The sequence below is a fragment of the Protomyctophum parallelum genome (assembly GCF_964188405.1).
Source record: "Protomyctophum parallelum genome assembly, chromosome: 23".
NCBI classification, from domain to species: Eukaryota; Metazoa; Chordata; class Actinopteri; order Myctophiformes; family Myctophidae; genus Protomyctophum; species Protomyctophum parallelum.
In genome coordinates this window covers 4,183,688-4,205,206 of record NC_139715.1, presented here as the reverse complement: position 1 = coordinate 4,205,206, position 21,519 = coordinate 4,183,688, and the positions used below count along the sequence as shown (strand labels likewise).

General features: G+C 43.3%; 1 protein-coding gene and 1 long non-coding RNA gene across 2 annotated transcripts in view; both read right to left on the bottom strand.

Annotated features, from left to right (window-relative positions):
- The window catches only part of LOC310854364 (stomatin-like protein 2, mitochondrial), a gene marked incomplete at its 3' end in the record, with an annotated part of 440,440 nt that overhangs the window by 233,299 nt on the left and 185,622 nt on the right, over nucleotides 1-21,519 (bottom strand). The gene's annotated exons all lie outside the window — the stretch shown is intronic.
- LOC310854119 lies at nucleotides 3,638-4,200 on the bottom strand. The gene is made up of 3 exons (XR_014568863.1): nucleotides 4,140-4,200; nucleotides 3,948-4,025; nucleotides 3,638-3,731 (listed from the first exon to the last, which is right to left on the bottom strand). It is a non-coding gene; the product is annotated as an uncharacterized lncRNA (long non-coding RNA).

Below are 21,519 nucleotides of genomic sequence, written 5' to 3'. Positions count from 1 at the left end.
TACCGGTAGCCTGCTAAGATTGCGCATTTGTCCGGCAGTCGAGGTGGACGGGTGGGAAATTTGGTATAGTCTTTTTTATTGGCCTAAAATATTGTCTATATACATATATTCATGAATCCACTTGCCGACTGGCTGTCACTACTGGGCAATCCTTTTTATAGGGGTTTCTTGTGATCCTACCATTAACGTCCTATGGCAGGCAAAAATGTCTAACTTTCCTTTTGCTTTAAGTAGCATGTAACATGTCAAACTAGGGGGTTTTCATGATTCTGAATCCATTTCAAGCATTATTTTTGCACAAAATACAAAATGTGCTGACCTCATCACATTTGTATGACGTCTATGACTGTTTCTTCGTGCAAAACGAATGCTTGGAATGGATTCAGAATCACGAAAGCCCCCTAGTTTGACATGTCACATGCTACTTAAAGCATAAGGAAAGTTTGAAATTTTTGCCTGCCATAGGATGTTAATGAAAACAAAAATTGTCCAATAGTGACAGCCGGTCAGCAAGTGGATTCATGAATGTATGTATACAGTATAGACCAGTGTTTCCCAACCTTTTTTGTCCCAGGGAACACTTTTCATAGCCTAAAAATCTCGGGGAACACCTAGGGGGGGGGAAGGGGGGGGGGGTGTATTATATATATATATAAAATATACATATATATTAAATATATATATATATTATAGTAAAAGTAAATATATACGTAAAAGTAATATAATAAAATAAAAACTAGGGCCGGGACTAATTGCGATTAATTACGATTAATTAACTACAGAAAAATGAATCGCGATTAACTACAGATAAATTAATCGCACCTTTTTTTTCACCGCGGAACGTTTCTCACTGGGCGCTTTTCTATAGTACTGAAAACTGGAAATAATAAAAAGTCACCCCATTTTGTGTTGCCTAGAACTGGAGGTCTGACAAAAACCAGTAACAATATGAAGTAAGTACAGCTTTGAGATGTCACTGAGATGTACTTGTTACTGTTACTAATTTTTTTCAGACCTCCAGTTCTAGGCAACACAGAATGGGGTGACTTTTTATTATTATTTCCACAACAGGTATATTAATGACAGTTCTCGGGTTGAATATTGATATGCAATTAAAATGCGATTAATCTAGATTAATTAATCGCAAAGCCTCTGATTAATTAGATTTTTTTTTAATCGAGTCCCAGCTCTAATAAAAACACACATGACAGCACTCATCAAATAACGAGAATGAAAAGGACAGAGACAGTGCCTTAGTTTCAAAGAATTGCTCATATGCAATGTGAAATGCCACCTAATCCTTTTGCTTGTCTTTATTATGGGCCAACTTGTGAAAGCTGCATGCTTTTATTGTGAAGGGTCTCAGTTCTCACAGCCTGCTTATTTTCACGTGCTGAAAATAGCTGATCGACAAGCTCACAACGCGTTGCGTCCGCAACGCGTTGTGAGCTTGTAGATCAGCCATTTTCAGCATGCAAGCATAACACGTGTATGACGAAGAATAAATCAGGCATAACTGCGCTTCTGTGGAGGGAGGGAGATATATTTGTTGGCCGAACGAGGCGATCATGTTTGGACATCTATGGACAGCTATTTTTCGTGGCACATTATGTTTAATCACAACAACATCACGTTTACTTTACGTGTTTGGGTCGGGACTAAGAGAATCTAAATGTTTGGGCTAGGTCGGGACATGTAGGACTGTATGTGTCTGCTGTCTACGACGCGTGCATGTGGCTGCGCTCTGCGTGCTCCAGTCTTTCTGGAGGGAGCGAAATGTAGCCTCTTCTGCATGCGTCTAAGCATTAACATTTCAATGGCCGAGGGTCGTTAGTCTATTGTTCCGTATTGATGTTATCGCACGTCTAATGGTTAGACGTGTGACAACAACGACACAACTATAAGAAGCCTGCAGCCCAGTAGCTACTAGCTATAATATTGCTTTCGGGGGAGAGTTAGTGTGCCGCCTGATTTGACAGAAAGTAACACTATAACTTAATTTCGGTCAAATTACGCGGAGCACTTGGACACATCAAACAGAGCACCAAAGCTCTGCGACACACAGGTTGGGAAACACTGGTATAGACAATATTTTAGGCCAATAAAAGCCAATAAAAAAAGACTATACCAAATGTCTCACTTTAAACAAAAGAAGCCTGTCGGCTGACGGACTACATCAGGGGTATTCAACTGGCGGACCGCGTTCCGCGACCGGACCGTGGACCACCTCTTTGCGGACCACCAAAAAAAATAAATAATAAATAATAATATAAATAACATCAAAAGGTACATTTCTCATGTGAAATTGCTGCAAAGGCCCCCAAAATGTCCCCCAAGGGCCCCCGAAATTCTGGCGCGCGCTATGCGCGCGCGCAGTGTGGCCTGCCAGGGCGTATAACTCCTGGCCTGATTTGGAGTTCCACTCCGGGCCTGCACTCTGCACCCCATTATTGGTTGGGTAGAAGGCGATCTGATTTGTATAAGCTTGGCTTGACCATACTAAACGGGCATAGAGCCGAGCTCTCCGATGGACACCGCACATGGGACCGGACCTCGGTCTTATTCAAAAAAATATTTGTGGACCTTCATCATTTCTAGTTGAGGACCCCTGGACTACATGTCTTCTTAACCCAAATTTATTTGCAAGACCACGGGTCGTGTTGAACATTGCAGATCTACAAGCTCACAACGTGTCCAGTACGACGCTTTGTGAGCTTGAAGATCTCCTAATTTCAACGCGCACTGAGTAGCAAAGCAGAGCACTTTCATCGATCGAGCTTTAGGCTCTGTCGAATGACAAATAGAATTATGCTTCCCCATGCCCAGCCCACCCCGGCTTGGTTTGAATGAGTATAAAGTATACGTACAGTATATACACACACAGTCACACACACACAGAACACCAACCTTCATCACATACCTGTACCTCCATAAACAAACACACCACACCCCTATTCCTGTTCCCGTTCACATACCGGCTATAATGGACTTTAATGATATTTGGAGCAGTTGCAGTTGTGAAATGTTCATTAGCTTAACCACTTAAACCCCCTATTCTTAATAAAATGGTGCTGAGGTTGCAACTGTCTACATGGAATGTATTTGTCGAAAATGGTTGATCTGCAAGCTCACACCATGTCACGTTGCGGCATGTTGTATGTGAGCGTGTGGATCTACTATTCTTGGCCAACGTTCCTCTTAGATATAGGGATGCTGGGGTTCAAGTGGTTACATTTTTATTTTCTCAACCAGTCGTTTTAGTCATAGGAATTGACTAGCTTTATTTCTAGTTTTAGTATTGCTTATAGTTTTTTTCAGATATCATAAGTTGAGCTTTGATTCATAGACGGATGAGAGAATGCATGATGTCAGATGAGGATGGAAAAAACTAAAACACACGATTACGTCATGTTAGTTATGTTTTTGATTGGAATGAGTGTTGACCAGGGCCATTTGCACAGGCAAGCTAGACACATGCCAATGTTCTGTCATTAGCAATACTGATGCTGTACCTTGAGATAGCTGTAGGTGCACATGTGATGAGCCAACTAATCTGCAACATTGTCTGCATCTGAAATGATGCTGCTGTAAACTGCAGTTTAACAATACAAACTTATACAAAGGCGTTGTTCTCTCACCCAGGAGTCTCATGACATTCTGGTGGTCGAACTCCTTCATGCAGGCTGCTTCCCAGAGGAAGTCCTCCATCTCGGTGCGCGTGCAAATGGCAACTGGAGAGGAGAGGAGTTGTTTTACATACTAGTTGATATCCAACAGGAATATCGTACAATTGCTATTTGTTTAAACTTATATGGACATGTGTTAAAAGGAATTTCTGAAAGACATATTGAGAACTAAAAATTGCTGAATTTCTTGAACTGGTATTTATAGTATGCTTTCAAATATTGTATATAGTGTAACATTCCTCATTGTTATGGAGTACTTACTCTTCATGGTTTTCACGGTGACTTTGAGCATAGCTTCTTCGTGGGTCAACAGTCCCTTCATGACGGAGCCAAATTATCCTGCAAACAAAAAGCAAACACACAAATGTTTCAGACACTTCCTGCCTGGCACACTCTAAATCAAACGGTTCTGGTTGTGCATTGGGTGCTTTTTATGTTTACCAGAAAACATACCATGTTCACTTGTCATGTGTGCAATCACCATGTCACACCTTCTTCTATCCGTTAAGCTTTTACCTCCACCAGGTATGTCCCCCAGAAAGTATTAAATCATCTAAGTTGTAGGGAAATAAGGGGGATAGACAGTAATATTTTAAGCACTGGCCACACAGGCCACCAAGCCCCTAAATTTAATGTCAAAGTATATTTAAAGTGACCAAAATGTAAACCATGACGTGATAATTATGTCATGGAAATTGAATATTAAAATGGCCACTGAAAATGTGATGTATAATAATAATAGCTCAAATGTATATGGCACTTCTCTAAATAGTAAATACCCAAAGCGCCTTACATAAAAGACTAATATGTGGAAAATCGACAGCCCTGCAGCTTCTGATTAACTTGCAGGGAAAACAAAGCATGTTGTTGCATAGGGCAGTGGTTCTCAACCTCTTCAGGTGGGGACCCACAAAATAATCACATTTGAACTAGGGACCTCCACCCTAGAAGCACCTGGAATTGTTCAGTTGAGATATTACATTTAGTTTATTAAAATTGTGAAAACAGCCGATCTACAAGCTCACACCGCCTCACACTGCGAGGCGGTGTGAGCTTGTAGATCTGCTATTTTCACGTTTCCCCACTCTTATATTATTTGACAATTTGACCAATGTTTCACCAGTTTTTATAGTATAGTATAATTTGTTGATGACTTTTGATGCAGTAGTTTATTTCTCTCTTTCTTTGAGGTGTTGAAAGTCCTAATAAATGGTCACTTCACTGTCATCTGGGACCCTCCATAAAAATAGGTGGGGTCCCGACCGACAGGTTGAGAACCACTGGCATAGGGCATGCCAAAATGTTTCACTTACCACACAACAAAATGTATTTGTTATGCCCTTCATAATGAATGGATTTCTGCCGGTCTAATATCATTTGTGCAAATGGTGCGTTACAATTAGAAACTAAATATATAAAAGGACTTTCTACTGTACATGTAGGCCAGTGGTTCCCAAACATTTTGATGTCATGGACCCCCCCAAAATGACAGGCCCCATACCCCTCATTTTAAAAGATATGCCAGGGGGCACCCCATAAGAGACGGCTCTAGCAGTGCTTTTCAACCATTTTTATTTCAAGGACCCCCAATTTGACATGCATTTGTCTACGGACCCCCATTTAATAGCATTTCTATCTCTTAGACGCCCAGTTTATATTGAAAAACCTCTGAGAGTGTATTACAAATGGACCCTAAATGGAACCAATTGGACAGAGAGGCTAAATGTAATCAAATGGTGAATAAAGAGGGGTTCTAAAGAGGGGGTTCCGAGAGGGGCTAGTCATGCATTACAATGAGTTTCATAATATGGCTGTGCTAATTAAAACGTTTTCTATCCAAATGCTTAAAGGACCACTTCGCCACTATTAAACTTTTTCTGTGTGTTTTTTATCATTAGCATATATGCTAAAACACCCCGGTATATTATCATTGGTGGTCTGTAGCTCTGTGGGCGCACTTTCAAAGCTGTCTACCACCTACGTATTTGTCCCAAAGTGACGTAGGTGGTAGACCCTCGGTAGGCTATCAGAAACTACAAGGGACTGGACAGGTAGACTTGCCGTAGCTAGCCTAGCCGCGAAGGACACGGTCCCTCGCTATACACAACAACCACCACAACAAACGAAAACAACGAGTCAGTATATGGCTACTCCATGGGAGTTTTTGGACGAGATAATTTTAAATACATATTGGCAGAATCTGCGTTAGGGTCGTTATATTATGAACCAGAAATATACGGAGGAAGGAATGCATTGACGGGGACAATGTGGATGTGTGGATTGATGCCTGCTGGAGCGACCTAGCTAGTAGCTATAAGCTTTCCCTGGACCAGTACGTCGTCACACACAAACTTTTCTGCCCAGAAAAAGCCCAGATAGTGTTGACTGTTTTACTGGGAAGTGGGAACATGCGTTCAGGATGCCTCAACTAAACTGGAAGTTGCCCGATGGACCAAGAGGGACATTCAGATTGAAGTAAGTGTTCAATGTATTTACAGCTTATGTGTTGTGCGTGTCGCCACACCGTATTGTTTACATACGTGTCAGAGGCTAGGCACGGCTTCAGTTTACACCTTTTCGGTGTTCATTCAACCATTCAATAATAAACTGTATGGCATGCCATCTGAAGCAATGTATTAGTTAGCCATGGGCATGGCTCACATGACGCTCTAGTCTAGCCCCACATGTGCCCTCTCCCTACACTCATTCTGAGCGTTCGTATGTTTCAGGACTAGCAATGTAAACATTCAAGTGGTATACCTGTGTCCATTCACTTCACTAGGTCAGCCCAGATGGGTACCGAATGGGGGGGCAGCCTTTTGTCCGACAACTCATAGGCCCGACGGGGCATACGTCCGACGGGGCATACGTCCGACGGGGCATACGGGGCATACGTCCGACGGGGCATACGTCCGCCGGGCATATGTCCGACGGGGCATAGGTCCGACATATATATCATATATTATAATAATTAATTAATTAATGGTTAATTAATTAGATAAAGATCTATAATAGATCTCACTCTCTCTCTCTCGCTCTCTTTCTCGCTCCGCCCGCTCGCTCACTACGGCTTTTCGATACGGCTTCAAACCCCTATATAAGGAATTAAAGAAAGTCGATCGGTCTCTCCCCCCCCCTCTCTGTGGGGTGGGGGGGGGGGGGAGACGCACGTATATGTTGAATTGAAATAAATACGTCTCTCTCTGTATATGTATTGCTCGCTGGCTTCTATACCTTCATTCTATTGGAGAGAGAGAGAGGGAGAGACCGCTCGCTGTCTCTCTCAGCCCTCTGTGTGTGTGTGTGTGTGTGTGTGTGTGTGTGTGTGTGTGTGTGTGTCTTCAAAGAGACGCGCGTGCCGCGTATATGTTGAATTGAAATAAATACGGTCGTCTGTCTCTCTCTGTATCGCTCGCTGGCTTCTATACCTTCATTCTCTTGGAGGGAGAGACCACTCGCTGCATGTCTCTCTCAGCCCTCTCTCTCAACCCCCTCTCTCTGTGTGTGTGTGTGTGTGTGTGTGTGTGTGTGTGTGTGTGTGTGTGTGTGTGTGTGTGTGTGCGTGCGCGCAAAGAGACGTGTGTCTCATCATGCATACATGCCAATTTGAATTGAAATAAAATACAGAAAAGCTGGGACCCGGGGACATAGGCTATAAGTTAGTTTATAAGTTATAACATAGGACATAGCCTATAGGCTTTATAAGTTTGCAAATAATGTCCGTTTATGCTTAACGGGGGTTATGAGGCACGTTTAGGCCTATTACGCAAAATGGTGTCAGACCCCTATGGCTGCTGTGTGCAAATTTGAGTAAGGGCTACTATTTGGACATATAAACCATGGCTTCACAACTTAAGTGCTCCATTATTATTATTATTATTATTATTTCGGATGTTATCAGCCCTTAACAAGTTGGAGCACGCTGCCTTCCTGATGTGATTTAAATAAATAAATAAATGCATGGGTTGTAGTGGCCTTTGCATGTTCCAAACTTAATAGCTACCCAAATTAGTGTATATAGGCCTATGAAAAAAGACAAAAATTCCGTGGCACCACACCTGACAAAATTGCTTTTTTCTTGAAATAGGCTACACAAATGCAAGTCAACTTGTGAAATAATGGCTTAATAAATTTAACTTACTGTATGATAATGACGCATATAAATCACATATAGGCTACTTTTAAACATTAAAACATTTGTATTAAAAAAATAAACAAAAATCACCTTTTACAAATGTTTTAATAGCAAAGCATTCAGTGATTTGGGTGATTTGGAAAAAAAAACCAGTCCTCCATGGTAACAAGATGGGCACATGCACGCTCTACAGTGGGGGGGACATGCGACAGGCCGCATCAAGGCCCGCCCCACTCAATCATGATTGGAGGAAGGCCCCTCTCATCCTGATTATATGAAGGCTTTGCCACCCAAAGCCCAAACCGAAACTAGGGTTGTTTGACCCCAGGGGCTCACTGGGGACAGGGAGGAACTTCTTATATGATCAGCAAACTTTAGAGTAGGGAGGATTATCCAAAAAATAAGAAAAAAATAAGTGATATTTGAATTAAGTGAAATCACTGAATATATTTAAAAAATAATCTTGAAACACTGACACTTAAAAGTGAAACAGGGTACAGTGACAGTGTCTTATATGCAAAGCACACATTTTTATGGAAAAACAAAAATCACCTATAACAAATAGTATAGTAAATAGTGCTAGAACTGCACTGTCGAGTGCTTATTTGCTTGTTGGTTATAGGGTTAGGGGTTAGGGTTAGCCATCTTGGAGCAGCCGCCTGCGGAAGACCTCAGTGCTGTGAAAACAATAACAAACAATAACAATAATAATATTAAAAACATTGGAATCTCGAATCAAAGAAGTAATTATGTCTATTTTATGACAGTAAGTGCGCTCATTTGTATTTTTCTTGACTCACCTCATGTGAAATGTTGTATCACATAACGGACGGCATCCCAGTACTGCCCCAGATCACGTTGGCCCCGCCGCAACTGTAATTTGAGGCGAATGATCTTGGCCTCCAAACGCCGCCATTTCCGACGCATCGGTGGACCAGGTGATCCACGGCGGGCTGCCCTGGCAGTGGTTTCTGTCCTGGCTTGCTCATCCTTCAAATATGAGATGAATATCCAGAGGTTTGGGTGCCGCCTCTCCAGTAACTGATTCCACCTGTGATGAAAGGCTAAAGTAGAAAAAAGAAAATGTTTTCATAATGAGAAAATAAAACTGTTCAGACATCTCCAAATTGTATCTATATCTTTCAATGAAAGATGCCCACCCGCTATAAGCAATTTTAAATGGCCGTCTAAAACCATGTTATAACCGGTTTATATATATATAGTAGAACTGTGCCTGTGGGGCCTCTACAGCGGTGCCCGTTGGACACTGGCCTATTGGAGCGATGCAAGTTGGAAATGCATGCCCCAGTTCTGTGTCAGGTATGCCCAAATATGGAGTGTTGTGAGGTCAGAACAGGCAGCTCCATATATGGACGCATGGGCAGGGGCCCGGTCCAGAGCCCGGTCAGAGGCCTTTTTGGGGCGGTTCTAGACCGTGGGTCCGACCGACTCAACAACGGGCACTGCACCCCCTGCTGTGGTGTGAAACGCACGTGTTGAATTTGAAGTCGGTGGGGCTAACGGTTGTCAAGTTACGTGGATTACACACATAGACATACATATAGACAGATACTTGGTGCATTAAATCTTACATTCAACATTGTTGTTGGTCCTGTTTGAGATGGTTCTCATGTGGACGTTCCACAGTGCTACTGGAAAGCGGCACCCATCTCGGATGTAATTCCTGTCAACATATCCGAAAAAGTCCTCTAGGTCTTCAAATCTTTGCACCAGACGTCTTGTGGACCTCTTCTGGACCAGCCTCCGGAATTTCTCCTGCACCGTATCCTGGGGCAGGTACCTGTAATACATGATTAACAGAAAGTAATTATTATAAATTAAACAGCTCTTAACCCAGGAAAAGGTTAGCAATAACGTGAAATTTGACCTATATAGAGCCTTATGGATAACATGAGACAGACTTTTCTGGTCCGTCCCATGGGTCACCATTTTACTCCCCAGACAAAAACAGAAATGTCATTTTTACAACATAGGACACAGGCCTATCACATTTTCACATACCCGATGGCCATGACCTTCCGGATACATTTCTTCAGTTTTTTATTATTATGATAGGGCACAACCAATCCCAGCTCTTGGACGCGTCTCCACAATGATTGGCAAAAATGGAAATAGCAGGCACTCAGCCTGCTATCTCTCAGCTCTGCCTCTAGTGCGAGAAGGAGTGAAGACTCAAAGTCAGTCACAACTCGTCGTGGTTGCCATTCATTGCCCGTCACGTGATGTACTTTCCGTTTGACATGCCTGAGAATACTCCGGTATTGGCCCACCGTTTTCTGTGTCGCCAGGCACATGACCAAAGGGATCACTCTCTCCATGAACCTGTAAAAACAAGTGACATTTATATAAAGTAATAGTGCAGGTATAGAGTGGCAAAGTGAGTTTAATGTTGTTTAATGTAATTTAATGCAATCAAATAGGACTTTTCAGTTTGGATGTATGGACTGTCAAGGCCAGAAAGTACTTTTTTGCCACTCAGTAGGGGTTCCTGCATAACTTCTGGGTAAGATGGTCCCAAGAACCAGGGCTATATTTAGCATGAACGATTTTTTTCATCGATAAAAAAAAGGTAGATAAACTGAAATAAAATATGTTATCACGTATACAGTATAATTATTGAATTATTTATTTTAAATTGCCAATTGCTTTAAATTTACTTAATCTTGGACTATAGTGATATTAATACTAAATGCCTCTGTGTATATGTAGGCTATTATGTAATTTGTAAGTTGATTAGAGGTATACTGTGCAGGTTACTTTGCGCCACTTGTTAACAGTAGACTTCCTGTCAACCTATCGATCAATAAAGGCAAAAAGCCCCAAAATCATCTTAAAAAAATAATATTAATAAAAAAGAAAGAAAATAAACTACTCTTTCACAAAAACATAATTACCTTCCATGTATGGTCAACAGCTGCAGATATGGCGCTGGACAGCTTTTGAAAGTCCCATCAATGTACACTTCTCGGCATCTGTGAAGTGAGTCAAAGTTTAAGTTTAAATGGCACATTAACAAATAAAAATGTAGTAGCCTATCATAACAAAGTGAAGATATTGATAGTTAATAAACTTACTGGGCGAGGTTTCGATAGTTTTGGTCTGTTGCGAATACAACGTAGCCCCACTCGTTATTAACACGCGACAGAAAACGTTTACGTTTCCATGTCAAAGCCCACGGCCCCTCGATGACCACGTTGTCCCAACTTGCGGGAATGGGTGGTAGCACTTTCAACCTGTTCCTATTCATGAAGGTGACCAGCGTATGGAACTCGGGTAGAACCACTCCCGGCCTCGCCCTTCTCGCTTCTCTCACGGCTTCACGGTAGACACGTCTTGAGGGTTTCGTTGGGTCTTGTACTATCATATTCAGAAGCGTGTTCTTAAAGGTTGAACGTTCAATTAGGTCTACCTCTGGCTCATGGTTGTGATGTGGAGGCACCGCCGTCAACACGTGTATCGCGGGGTTCTGTGCATGGACGTCAAAATAACGAGTCAGGATGAAAACGTTACACGTCTTATCCCAGCAGCGCCAATAAATCTTCTCTCCCCGTTCTTTATTTTTCTGGTATCTGTGTCCATCATATACCAAAATCTTTCCACCGCGATTTCCACTCTGAATAAAAGCCATCTTTGATCAGGTATGGAGTCGTGTGACGGTCGTCACCCATGTATTGACAATTGGACACACCCGGTCAATTCCGATATAATGAACTATATTAACTATTAACAATTAACTCTATTTATGGGGGATGGGGGGGGGGGATATCGGGTAAGGACTAGTGTAAAGAATTTTGCCTAAGCCTTATAGCAACAAGCGCTTAGTTCCATTCCATCACCTGCATCTGCATGATCATTACACAGGCCTATTCTAGTCTTTATTTATTTCATATAGTTAAATTAAATCATGTGCTAAGTGGTTACCATAACGGTCTTGTCCAGAAACAACACACATACAAGAGTGTATGTGTATAGCCTATAGTTTATTTCAATTTAAATTGCGCGCGCGCGCGCACACACACACACACACACACAGAGAGAGAGGGCTGAGAGAGACAGCGAGCAGGCTCTCCCTCTCTCTCTCCAAGTCCAGATAATTAATTAAGTTATAGAAGCCAGCGAGCGATACAGAGATAGACAGACGACAGTATTTATTTCAATTCAACATATACGCGCGTCTCTTTGAAGAGACGCACATACACAGAGAGAGAGAGAGAGAGAGAGGGCTGAGACGAGAGACAGCGAGCGGTCTCCCTCTCTCTCTCCAATAGAATGAAGGTATAGAAGCCAGCGAGCGATACAGAGAGAGACAGACGATCGTATTTATTTCAATTCAACATATACGTGCGTCTCCCCCCCCCCCCCACCCCACAGAGAGGGGGGGGGGGGGGGGGAGAGAGACCGATCGACTTTCTTTAATTCCTTATATAGGGGTTTGAAGCCGTATCGAAAAGCCGTAGTGAGCGAGCGGGCGGAGCGAGAGAGAGAGAGAGAGAGAGAGAGTGAGATCTATTATAGATCTTTATCTAATTAATTAATTAATTAATTATGATATTAATTAATTAATGAATTATGATATATATGTCGGACGTATGCCCCGTCGGGCCTATGCCCCGTCGGGCCTATGCCCCGTCGGATGTATGCCCCGTCGGGCCTATGCCCCGTCGGACGTATGCCCCGTCGGATGTATGCCCCGTCGGGCCTATGCCCCGTCGGACGTATGCCCCGTCGGACAAAAGGCATGCACTCTACAGAATGCTGATGAAGCTGAAAACGTCTTTGATGGACTGATGGTGAGCCATACATACTCAACTCAAACTTTATACATAAAGCACATTACTGTATTTGCTGTATTTTGTTTGGCCCCCTAGAAACCAGCAATTTGTAAATCAAAATAAACAATTTGTATAGCACCTTTCATGACATGCAGCTCAAAGTGCTTTACAGAACAATGGTGAAAAAAATTAACGCAAGGCATAAAACATTGAAATGGCAGTAATGCAATAGTGAGGACATGCATAAATCTAAAAGCAAGAGTCAGTGTATAAGTAGGTCTTGCGCTGTGCTTTAAAAATGTCTAGAGGCTGCCTGTCAAAGGTACAGTGGGAGTTTGTTCCACGCCATCAGCCCGTAGAAGCTGAAAACTGCTTCACTGTGTTTTTTTGTTGCCATTCGGTAGGCACATCGAGCAGGCCAGCTGTGTGGACCTGAGGGGGTGGTTTGGGACATATCTAGGCAGGCAGTCATGTAGGTCAGAAGGTCACAGATGCGAGACCATTGAGAGCTTTATAAACAAGTAAAATAATTGTAAAATCAATCCTAAAAACCGGAAGCCAATGCTGTGACACTTAGTTTTAGTTAAAACTCTGGTTGCCGCAAATTGTAATCTGTCAGTTGTTTTCTTTGGCAGTCCAGAATAAAGTGCATTGCAGTAATCAAGCCCAGAAAAATCATCTAGATGCATCATACAATATTTCTAAAGGTGAAAAAAGGCAATCTTGGTATTGGTAACATGATTGTGTGAATTAAATTCAATTCAGGATAATGACCCCCAAGTTCTTTACTGTACTGTTACTTTCTACAGTCAGGTTGCCAAGTCTGCTTATTATTATGATTGATATGTGATACTCAGTTGTAGCCTACCTACTAATTTGGTCAGTATTGTATCACATGAAACATACTGTACATAGCCTACACACCCCACCTATTCCATTCCAGTAATCCTTGAGTGCTTTCACCATTACTGACTCTACGTCTTCTCTCACCACAGCATGTGCGTCTGCTCCTGTCCTGTCTCCTGTCCTGGCCAGAAGCAGCTCCAGCGATGTGTCATCATGAAGAAAGCATGAAAAACCACCTGCCTCAGTGACCTATGACTATATCTAGTTTCTTAGTTTCCAGTTCAACCATAGACCCCTGTTTTTATATATATCTGTAGATTTATGTAAATCAGTACTATTTTATATTCATCACTGAAACCTGGCAAAAACCACAGGAATACATTACACTAAATAAATCTACCCCCTCCGGCTATTCCTATATGGACAATCCCCGCCTGGACGGGCGTGCTGGTGGTGGTATTGCTGTCATCCACCGGCTTAACATAAAATTAATCAAAATCCCCATCCAGCCCCCACCATCATTCGAATCCCTCACTTTTAAACTATCCGGCCCCAAACCCCTGGTCATCGCAGTCATTTATCGAGTCCCCAAGCCCAACCCATCTTTTCTCTCCGACCTATCAGGATTTCTCACACAACTGTGTTCCATATCCCCATCTGTCACACTCCTTGGTGACTTCAATTTCCACGTGGAAAAATCCACTTGCACTGCTGCTTCTGAATTTATGGACATCCTGACACTATTCAATTTCACCCAACACATTGATTTCCCCACCCATATTAAAGGCCATACCCTCGACCTAGTCTGCTCCACCAACTCCAGTATCAGCCAAATATCTAGCACCAATTTTGGTGCTACCATATCAGATCACTTTGCCATAGACTTCCACATTGACACCCCCACCCCCCACGAGAAGCTAAAATGCACCATAAAGTTTCGGAAGTTAAAATCCATCAACTCCTCGTCTCTCTCCGTATCCCTCTCCGACGCCATCTCCATCTCCTCCTTCACACAGTCTGACTCCCCCACCGAACTGGTTAACATATTCAACACCACACTCTCTTCCTCCCTTGACCAGCTTGCACCCGTTCAAACCCGTTCCGTCTCTTTCACCCACACTGCTCCCTGGTTCACGGACGAACTCAGCAGCCTCAAGTCCAAGGGCCGGCAGCTGGAAAGGCTATCTAAGAGGACAGGGCTCACTGTCCACTCCGACATGCACAAACAGCATATGCAGCTCTACAAGGACACCATCAACTCCACCCGCACCTCATACTACTCTGGAATCATTCAGTCAGGCAGTGGCAACCCCAGAGTACTTTTCTCCACAATAAACAAACTACTCAAACCCATGGACACCATTTCCCACTCCTTCACCACTGAAAAATGCAATAACTTCCTAACCTTCTTTCATGAGAAAATCAACATCATTCACAGCCAGCTGGCCACCCCTCCCCCCGGACCTGAACCTGAGCCTACCATACCCACTAAACACTCCTTCTCCTCATTCACTGACATCTCACCATCTGAGCTGTCAACTGTCATTACAGGCATGAAATCCTCAACCTGCTCCCTGGACCCCCTCCCCACCTACCTCCTCAAGGACTGTCTCCCCACTCTCTCACCACTCATCACTAAAACAATAAACTCCTCCCTTTCCTCTGGTTTCGTTCCCCCTTTACTAAAACTTGCCTCCATCACACCGATCCTAAAAAAACCCGGCCTCGACCCTGACTCCCCCAATAACTACCGGCCCATCTCAAACCTCCCATTTCTGTCAAAAATTCTGGAACGAGTCGTCGCAAATCAAATCACTGCATACCTGGAAACAAACCACCTCTACGAACAATTTCAATCCGGCTTCCGCACCAAACACAGCACTGAAACTGCCCTCCTCAGAGTCACCAACGATCTCCTGCTATCTGCTGACACCGGTTCACTCAACATCCTCATCCTCCTTGACCTCAGTGCCGCCTTCGACACCATTCACCACTCCATACTCATCTCACGCCTCAAATCCACCCTTGGAATCACTGACACTGCCCTCTCCTGGTTCCAATCATACCTCACTGACAGACAGCATTTTATTTCCATCAATAACTGCCAATCACTCACGTCACCTGTCACCCACGGCGTCCCCCAAGGTTCAGTACTTGGTCCCCTTCTCTTCATCCTCTACATGCTCCCCCTTGGTCAGATACTCCGCACTCATGGTCTCCGCTTCCACTGTTATGCCGATGACACTCAACTATATCTCCCCGCCAAAACCATCACCCCCACCACCCACTCCACCCTCACCTCCTGCCTGACTGATATCAAAACATGGATGCAAACAAACTTTCTAAAACTCAACTGCAATAAATCTGAAATCATCATCATTGGCCCCGACTCCCTCACCCGCTCCTCTCATGACTTCTCCCTCACCATTGATGGCTCCACTGTCACCCCCTCCACCCGAGTCCGCAACCTTGGTGTCATCCTTGACCCCACCCTCTCCTTCCAGCCCCATGTCAACCAGATCACCAAAACCGCCTTTTTCCATCTCCGTAACATTGCCCGCCTTCGTCCCATGCTATCCCACACTGCCGCTGAAACACTCATTCATGCCTTCATCACATCCAGACTTGACTACTGCAATAGCCTCCTGTATGGCGTCACCACCAAGGTCCTCAAAAAACTCCAGTATGTTCAAAATTCCGCCGCCCGCCTACTCACCAGAACCAGATCCAGGGACCACATCACACCCATCCTCCGTGAACTCCACTGGCTCCCTGTCAAGTCCAGAATTCAATTCAAAATACTCACCATCACCTACAAAACCCTCAACAACCAGGCCCCCCTCTACCTCTCTGAACTCATCAACCGCCATGTCCCCTCCCGCTCCCTCAGGTCAAGCACTGCCAACCAACTCGAACCCCACAAATCCAACAAACGGACATGGGGAGACAGGGCCTTCGCAGTGGCTGCCCCTTCTCTCTGGAACTCACTCCCAACTCACATCAGAGCTGCCCCCACCCTCGAAATGTTCAAAAGCACACTCAAAACCCACCTTTTCAAACTGGCTTTCCCTACATAACCCCCCCCCCCCCCACACACACACACACACACACACACACACACACACACACACACACACCCTTCTTTTTATTTGTCCCTCTTTTGATTTTGATTTCTAGTTTTTAACCTTTTAAACCTTTTTAAATAGTTTTAATAGTTTTCTAATAAATATGTCTGAACTTCTTTCTGTAAAGCGACTTTGGGTACCCAGAAAAGCGCTATATAAATCGTATATATTATTATTATTATTATTAAAAGATAGTTGATTTGATGTCAAGTTTGTTTTTATTTTATCTCATGTAGGCGTATGGTATTTATACATTTTGACCAATTCCTAATACTCGTTGAGGCTCAAACTGTCATGATATTGCATCCAAGGCCACGTGATACAAATCATTCACATGTCTGTTTATACAAACAAGACCACAATGGAAATAAGTGTGACTTTATGTCAGTGAATGTGTTTTATTGTACTGTAACATAAGGTTTAAAAAACAAGGCCACACAGGCAAAGTTTGTCCTCCTACTCAGATTACAAAAATCGGACAGTGCAAGAATCCCAGAAGAAGGATCTAGTAAAAGTCCAGAATTCAAAATGTACTTCAGTAAAAGCACAACAATATTGGTAAAGGCTTAGGAGTAGTACATGTCTAATATTTGAAAATTAGATCAATTGATTGATTTATCAATCCAGATTGTGTTCAATAGCAACATACAAAGTAAATTGTATCTATATAATATACTGTATACTTGGGAGTTCCTTGAAAGCCACTTCTTCATCTCTTGAGTCGAAGACAGACACCGAGACCTCAGCTCCTGCAATAAATAAAGTATTATGCAATTATGGGCCTCTGACCAATCATGAGACAATAATATGGTAACAATAAGGTTTTTCATTTTAGCAAAAATAAATAAAAATAGCAAATGGTGCCAACTCCACCAATTGTGACGCACTGAGCTTGTATATCTGATATTTCTGAATAGCCAATGCAAATACAGATGCTTTCCCAGTTTTAAATGCTTTTATGTTTGGTTTGTAGTTTGCAGCTTGATATGGAAAAATGTAACTGTATCAGAGACACTCGGTATGTCAAATTAATTTATAGACGTCACAACAACAACCACGTGTAACAACAACCATGTATTTTGAAAGGAAATGCATGTGGTCTCCTCCTGTAATGCAATCGCCATCCATTATGTACACAGCATTGCAGCTTTAGTTTACGTCGACATACCTCTGTTCTGCAACTTCTGCTTCGATGATGATGATGTTCCGCGTCAATTCTTCCATTAGATTGCGGTCGAACTGGAAGATATCTGCGTTGGTGAAATGTCCGCTGCACACCCACAGTGTTTCGAGTACAGCTGGGATTGCATCTGTACTTCATAACAAATAATAAGCCAGTCCGACGCTGCGCACGTTCGAAATCACTACTATTACGCTACTTACTTACTACCAGAGACTACTAACTACTGTACCACCACTACTGCTGTTACTATTACTACCGCTAAATATTAACTATTATTATTACTTCTATCGCTAACAACACGAGAAACTTTCAGCTTCCTGGGGGCTGCCTCACTGCCTGTCTGTCTGTCGCGCAATGCACTGTGGGTATTGTAGGAAATGAGATTACCGTGCCTCGGCTCATTACATGACTCGTTCTCCGCGGTGGTTTCGCCAAATGTTTTTTTTTTTTTTTTTTCATGAACGGATATCATACTAAAGCATGACAAAGGCCATGTAATAGTGGCGAAGTGATCCTTTAAAGTGCATTAAATGACCATAGAAATATGCACAAGGTTTTTCCAATCGAAAATACTGTTCCTCAAAAGTCTACCTTCATTGCAACAGAAATAACCACCAGATTAAACTTGACCACAAAACCCCTCAAATTAACACAGACTAACCAAAAACGATCTCAAATTAAAATAATAACAACACTATAGTGCAGTGTATGAGTATAGTGTAGTACAAACCTGTTCAAATAGGACGAGATGTCCCGCATCTAATGTTAGCTAAATGCTAACGTTAGCTAGCTAACAGTGCTGCACTGCTGCAGCTAGCTTCATAGTATAAATTAATAATGATGCACCTAGCGGTTGCTAACATATTTTCCTTAATGTGGGTCTTTATATAGTTCTCGTTCTGTAACATACCTTTTCGCTACAGCCTGAAGGGGTTTAATCCATTTAGTTTGGACGTTAACTTGTGTTGTTGTTCTGCAATCTTCTCCTGCATGCCGTCCTTAGTTTCTTGTGTTGTGACTGTCTGTTACTTTCAAAATTGTCCGTTGGTGACGTCAGACCACGCGTCAGACGCTCTGGGTGATATTTCCGGTTTGTTGTCCAATGGCGTTCGAGATTCGGTCCATAGAGGCGGGACAATTGCCGAGCGAGATAGTTTATTAAATCAAAATGCATATGCCTATACAGGTCCTAAGCCTAATTCACAGTTTTAATTTATTCCAAAATGTTAAAAATATAATAAAAATAAAGGTATGCTTTGGAAATTGGTTTTTCCAGCATGCAGGGTATAGAACACTATCTGACCTAAGCTGTATTTTTTTATCCACAAAATGACTGGATTACATTTGTAGCATTTCTAGAAAAAAAAGTTTTTCATTTATAAAATATAAATATCAAATATGAAATATAAAATGGGGGGGGGGGGGGGGAATCACACACGTGTGAAGTGAGGGGCGCTCTGTTATTCATCATACATCCTCTGAGTCATTCTGGCCATCACAATTTGCGTCCCCACTTCAAATCTAAATATAAATATGAAATATAAAATGGGGGGGGGGGAGAGAAATCACACACGTGTGAAGTGAGGGGCGCTCTGTTATTCATCATACATCCTCTGAGTGTGCTGTAGTGGGAGATATGATGACGTTATTGTGACTGTAGGTCACAGATTACTATGAAAACCTGCTAAACCTGTCAGTCAGTCTGTCCGTCCGTCTGTCACACTTTGTGACACACTCCATATATGGCCTTCAGTCTGTCACACCTCGTGACACGCAGTTGTTCCATATATGGCCGTCTCCATATATGAATGAAGATCACGACACTCACCTCATCAAACCCTGGATAGCCATACAGCCCTACTCCATATATGGAGCTGACCTGTTCTGACATTCCATATCGTCACCTTATTAAACTTTGCCGAAAATTAGTTTTTGGCCTAAATCACCTCCTGGTGATGCTGGCCACCTCTAAAATCACCCAAGCCCTAACGTAAAAGGCCTTCCTGTTACACCCTATTAAAACAATGGCCTATGTCAAGAGGGAGACTTAGGCCATTTTATTTTGCCTAAGTCATAATAAAATGTGACTTAGGCCATTTTAACACACCTTTCAAAATGGGAGTGAATGGGACTGAATGGGAGGTACTGTTACTATGGTACTGATAGAATGGAAGTGAATGGGACTGAAAGGGAGTGAAAGGGAGGTACTGTTACTATGGGACTGATACTATGGGAGTGCATGGGACTGAATAGAGTGAATGGGAGGTACTGATACTATGGGAGTGCATGGAACTGAATGGAGTGAATGGGAGGTACTGTTACTATATGGGACTGATACTATGGGAGTGAATGGGACTGCATGGGAGTGAAAGGGAGGTACTGTTACTAACAGTACCCGGCCAGGAGACAACCCACAGAGCCTAGTCCCTCCATGTGCCAGAAGTGTACCTCCCAGCCCTGGCAGAGTAGTTCTGGAGTAGTTACAACGGATTGTGTGCCCCTGGTTTTTCCCTAGTGGGACTCATTGAGGGTAGCTACTGGGACGTAAGTCGGGACTTGATCACTCCCGGCTGGGTCGCCTGAGTGAGGGGTATGATGTTGAGAGACCCGAAACCCCGTTGACCTCAGGATACATCATTGAGGATACGTCCCAGGTGCATCCATGCAATGTTTTTTAGTTATAGTTCTTCTATTTATAGTGACTCATAGGAATAGACTATGTGACAACCAGGTATAGTCTGGTGACCACCGGAGAGACGGGTGACAGCCGGAATGTAGACAGCACCAGGGTGAGCAGTATGGGTTAGCGCCCCAGCCTGTGTCCTCCGTGAGGAGGAAGCCCAACAACCCTTGTGAGTACTTTGGAAGGGCCATGCAAGCAGCATAGGAACCGCAGCACCATGACCCTGCGGAACCATTGCCCACCACTCCTGAATGAACTGTCTGGTGCAGGGACTCTGGTGCAACGCACAGGTCCTCGCTCTACTCCTGGTGAGAGCAGGAGTGGACCTGGTGAGACGTAGGAGGGGCCCGGCCAGAAGACAACCCACAGAGCCTAGTCTCTCCATGTGCCAGAAGTGTACCTCCCAGCCCTGGCAGAGTAGTTCTGGAATAGTTCCAACGGATTGTGTGATCCTGGTTTTTCCCTAGTGGGACTGATTGAGGGTAGCTACTGTGACGTAAGTCGGGACTTGATCACTCCGGGCTGGGTCGCCTGAGTGAGGGGTGTGATGTTGAGAGACCCGAAACCCCGTTGACCTCAGGATACATCACTGAGGATACGTCCCAGGTGCATCCATGAAATGTTTTTTTTAGTTATGGGACTGATACGATGCGAGTGCATGGGAGTGAATGGGAGTGAATGGGAGGTACTGTTACTATGGGACTGATACTATGGGAGTGTATGGGACTGAATGGGGGGGTACTGTTACTATGTGACTGAATGGGAGTGAATAAAAGTGATCCATTCATCCCATTCAGTCCCATTCACTCCCATATTATCAGTCCCATAGTAACAGTACCTCCCATTCACTCCCATTCACTCCCATTCAGTCCCATAGTAACATACCTCCCATTCAGTCCCATTCACTCCAAATTCACTCCTATTCACTCCAAATTCACTCCCATTCACTCCCATTCACTTCCCTTCAGTGTCAAATTGTGCTCCGATATTATTTTAAACACTCTGTGGCTGACCCTAAACCATGGTCTATTAAAAATAATTGGAATAAAAACATTTTGGCTAAGTCAC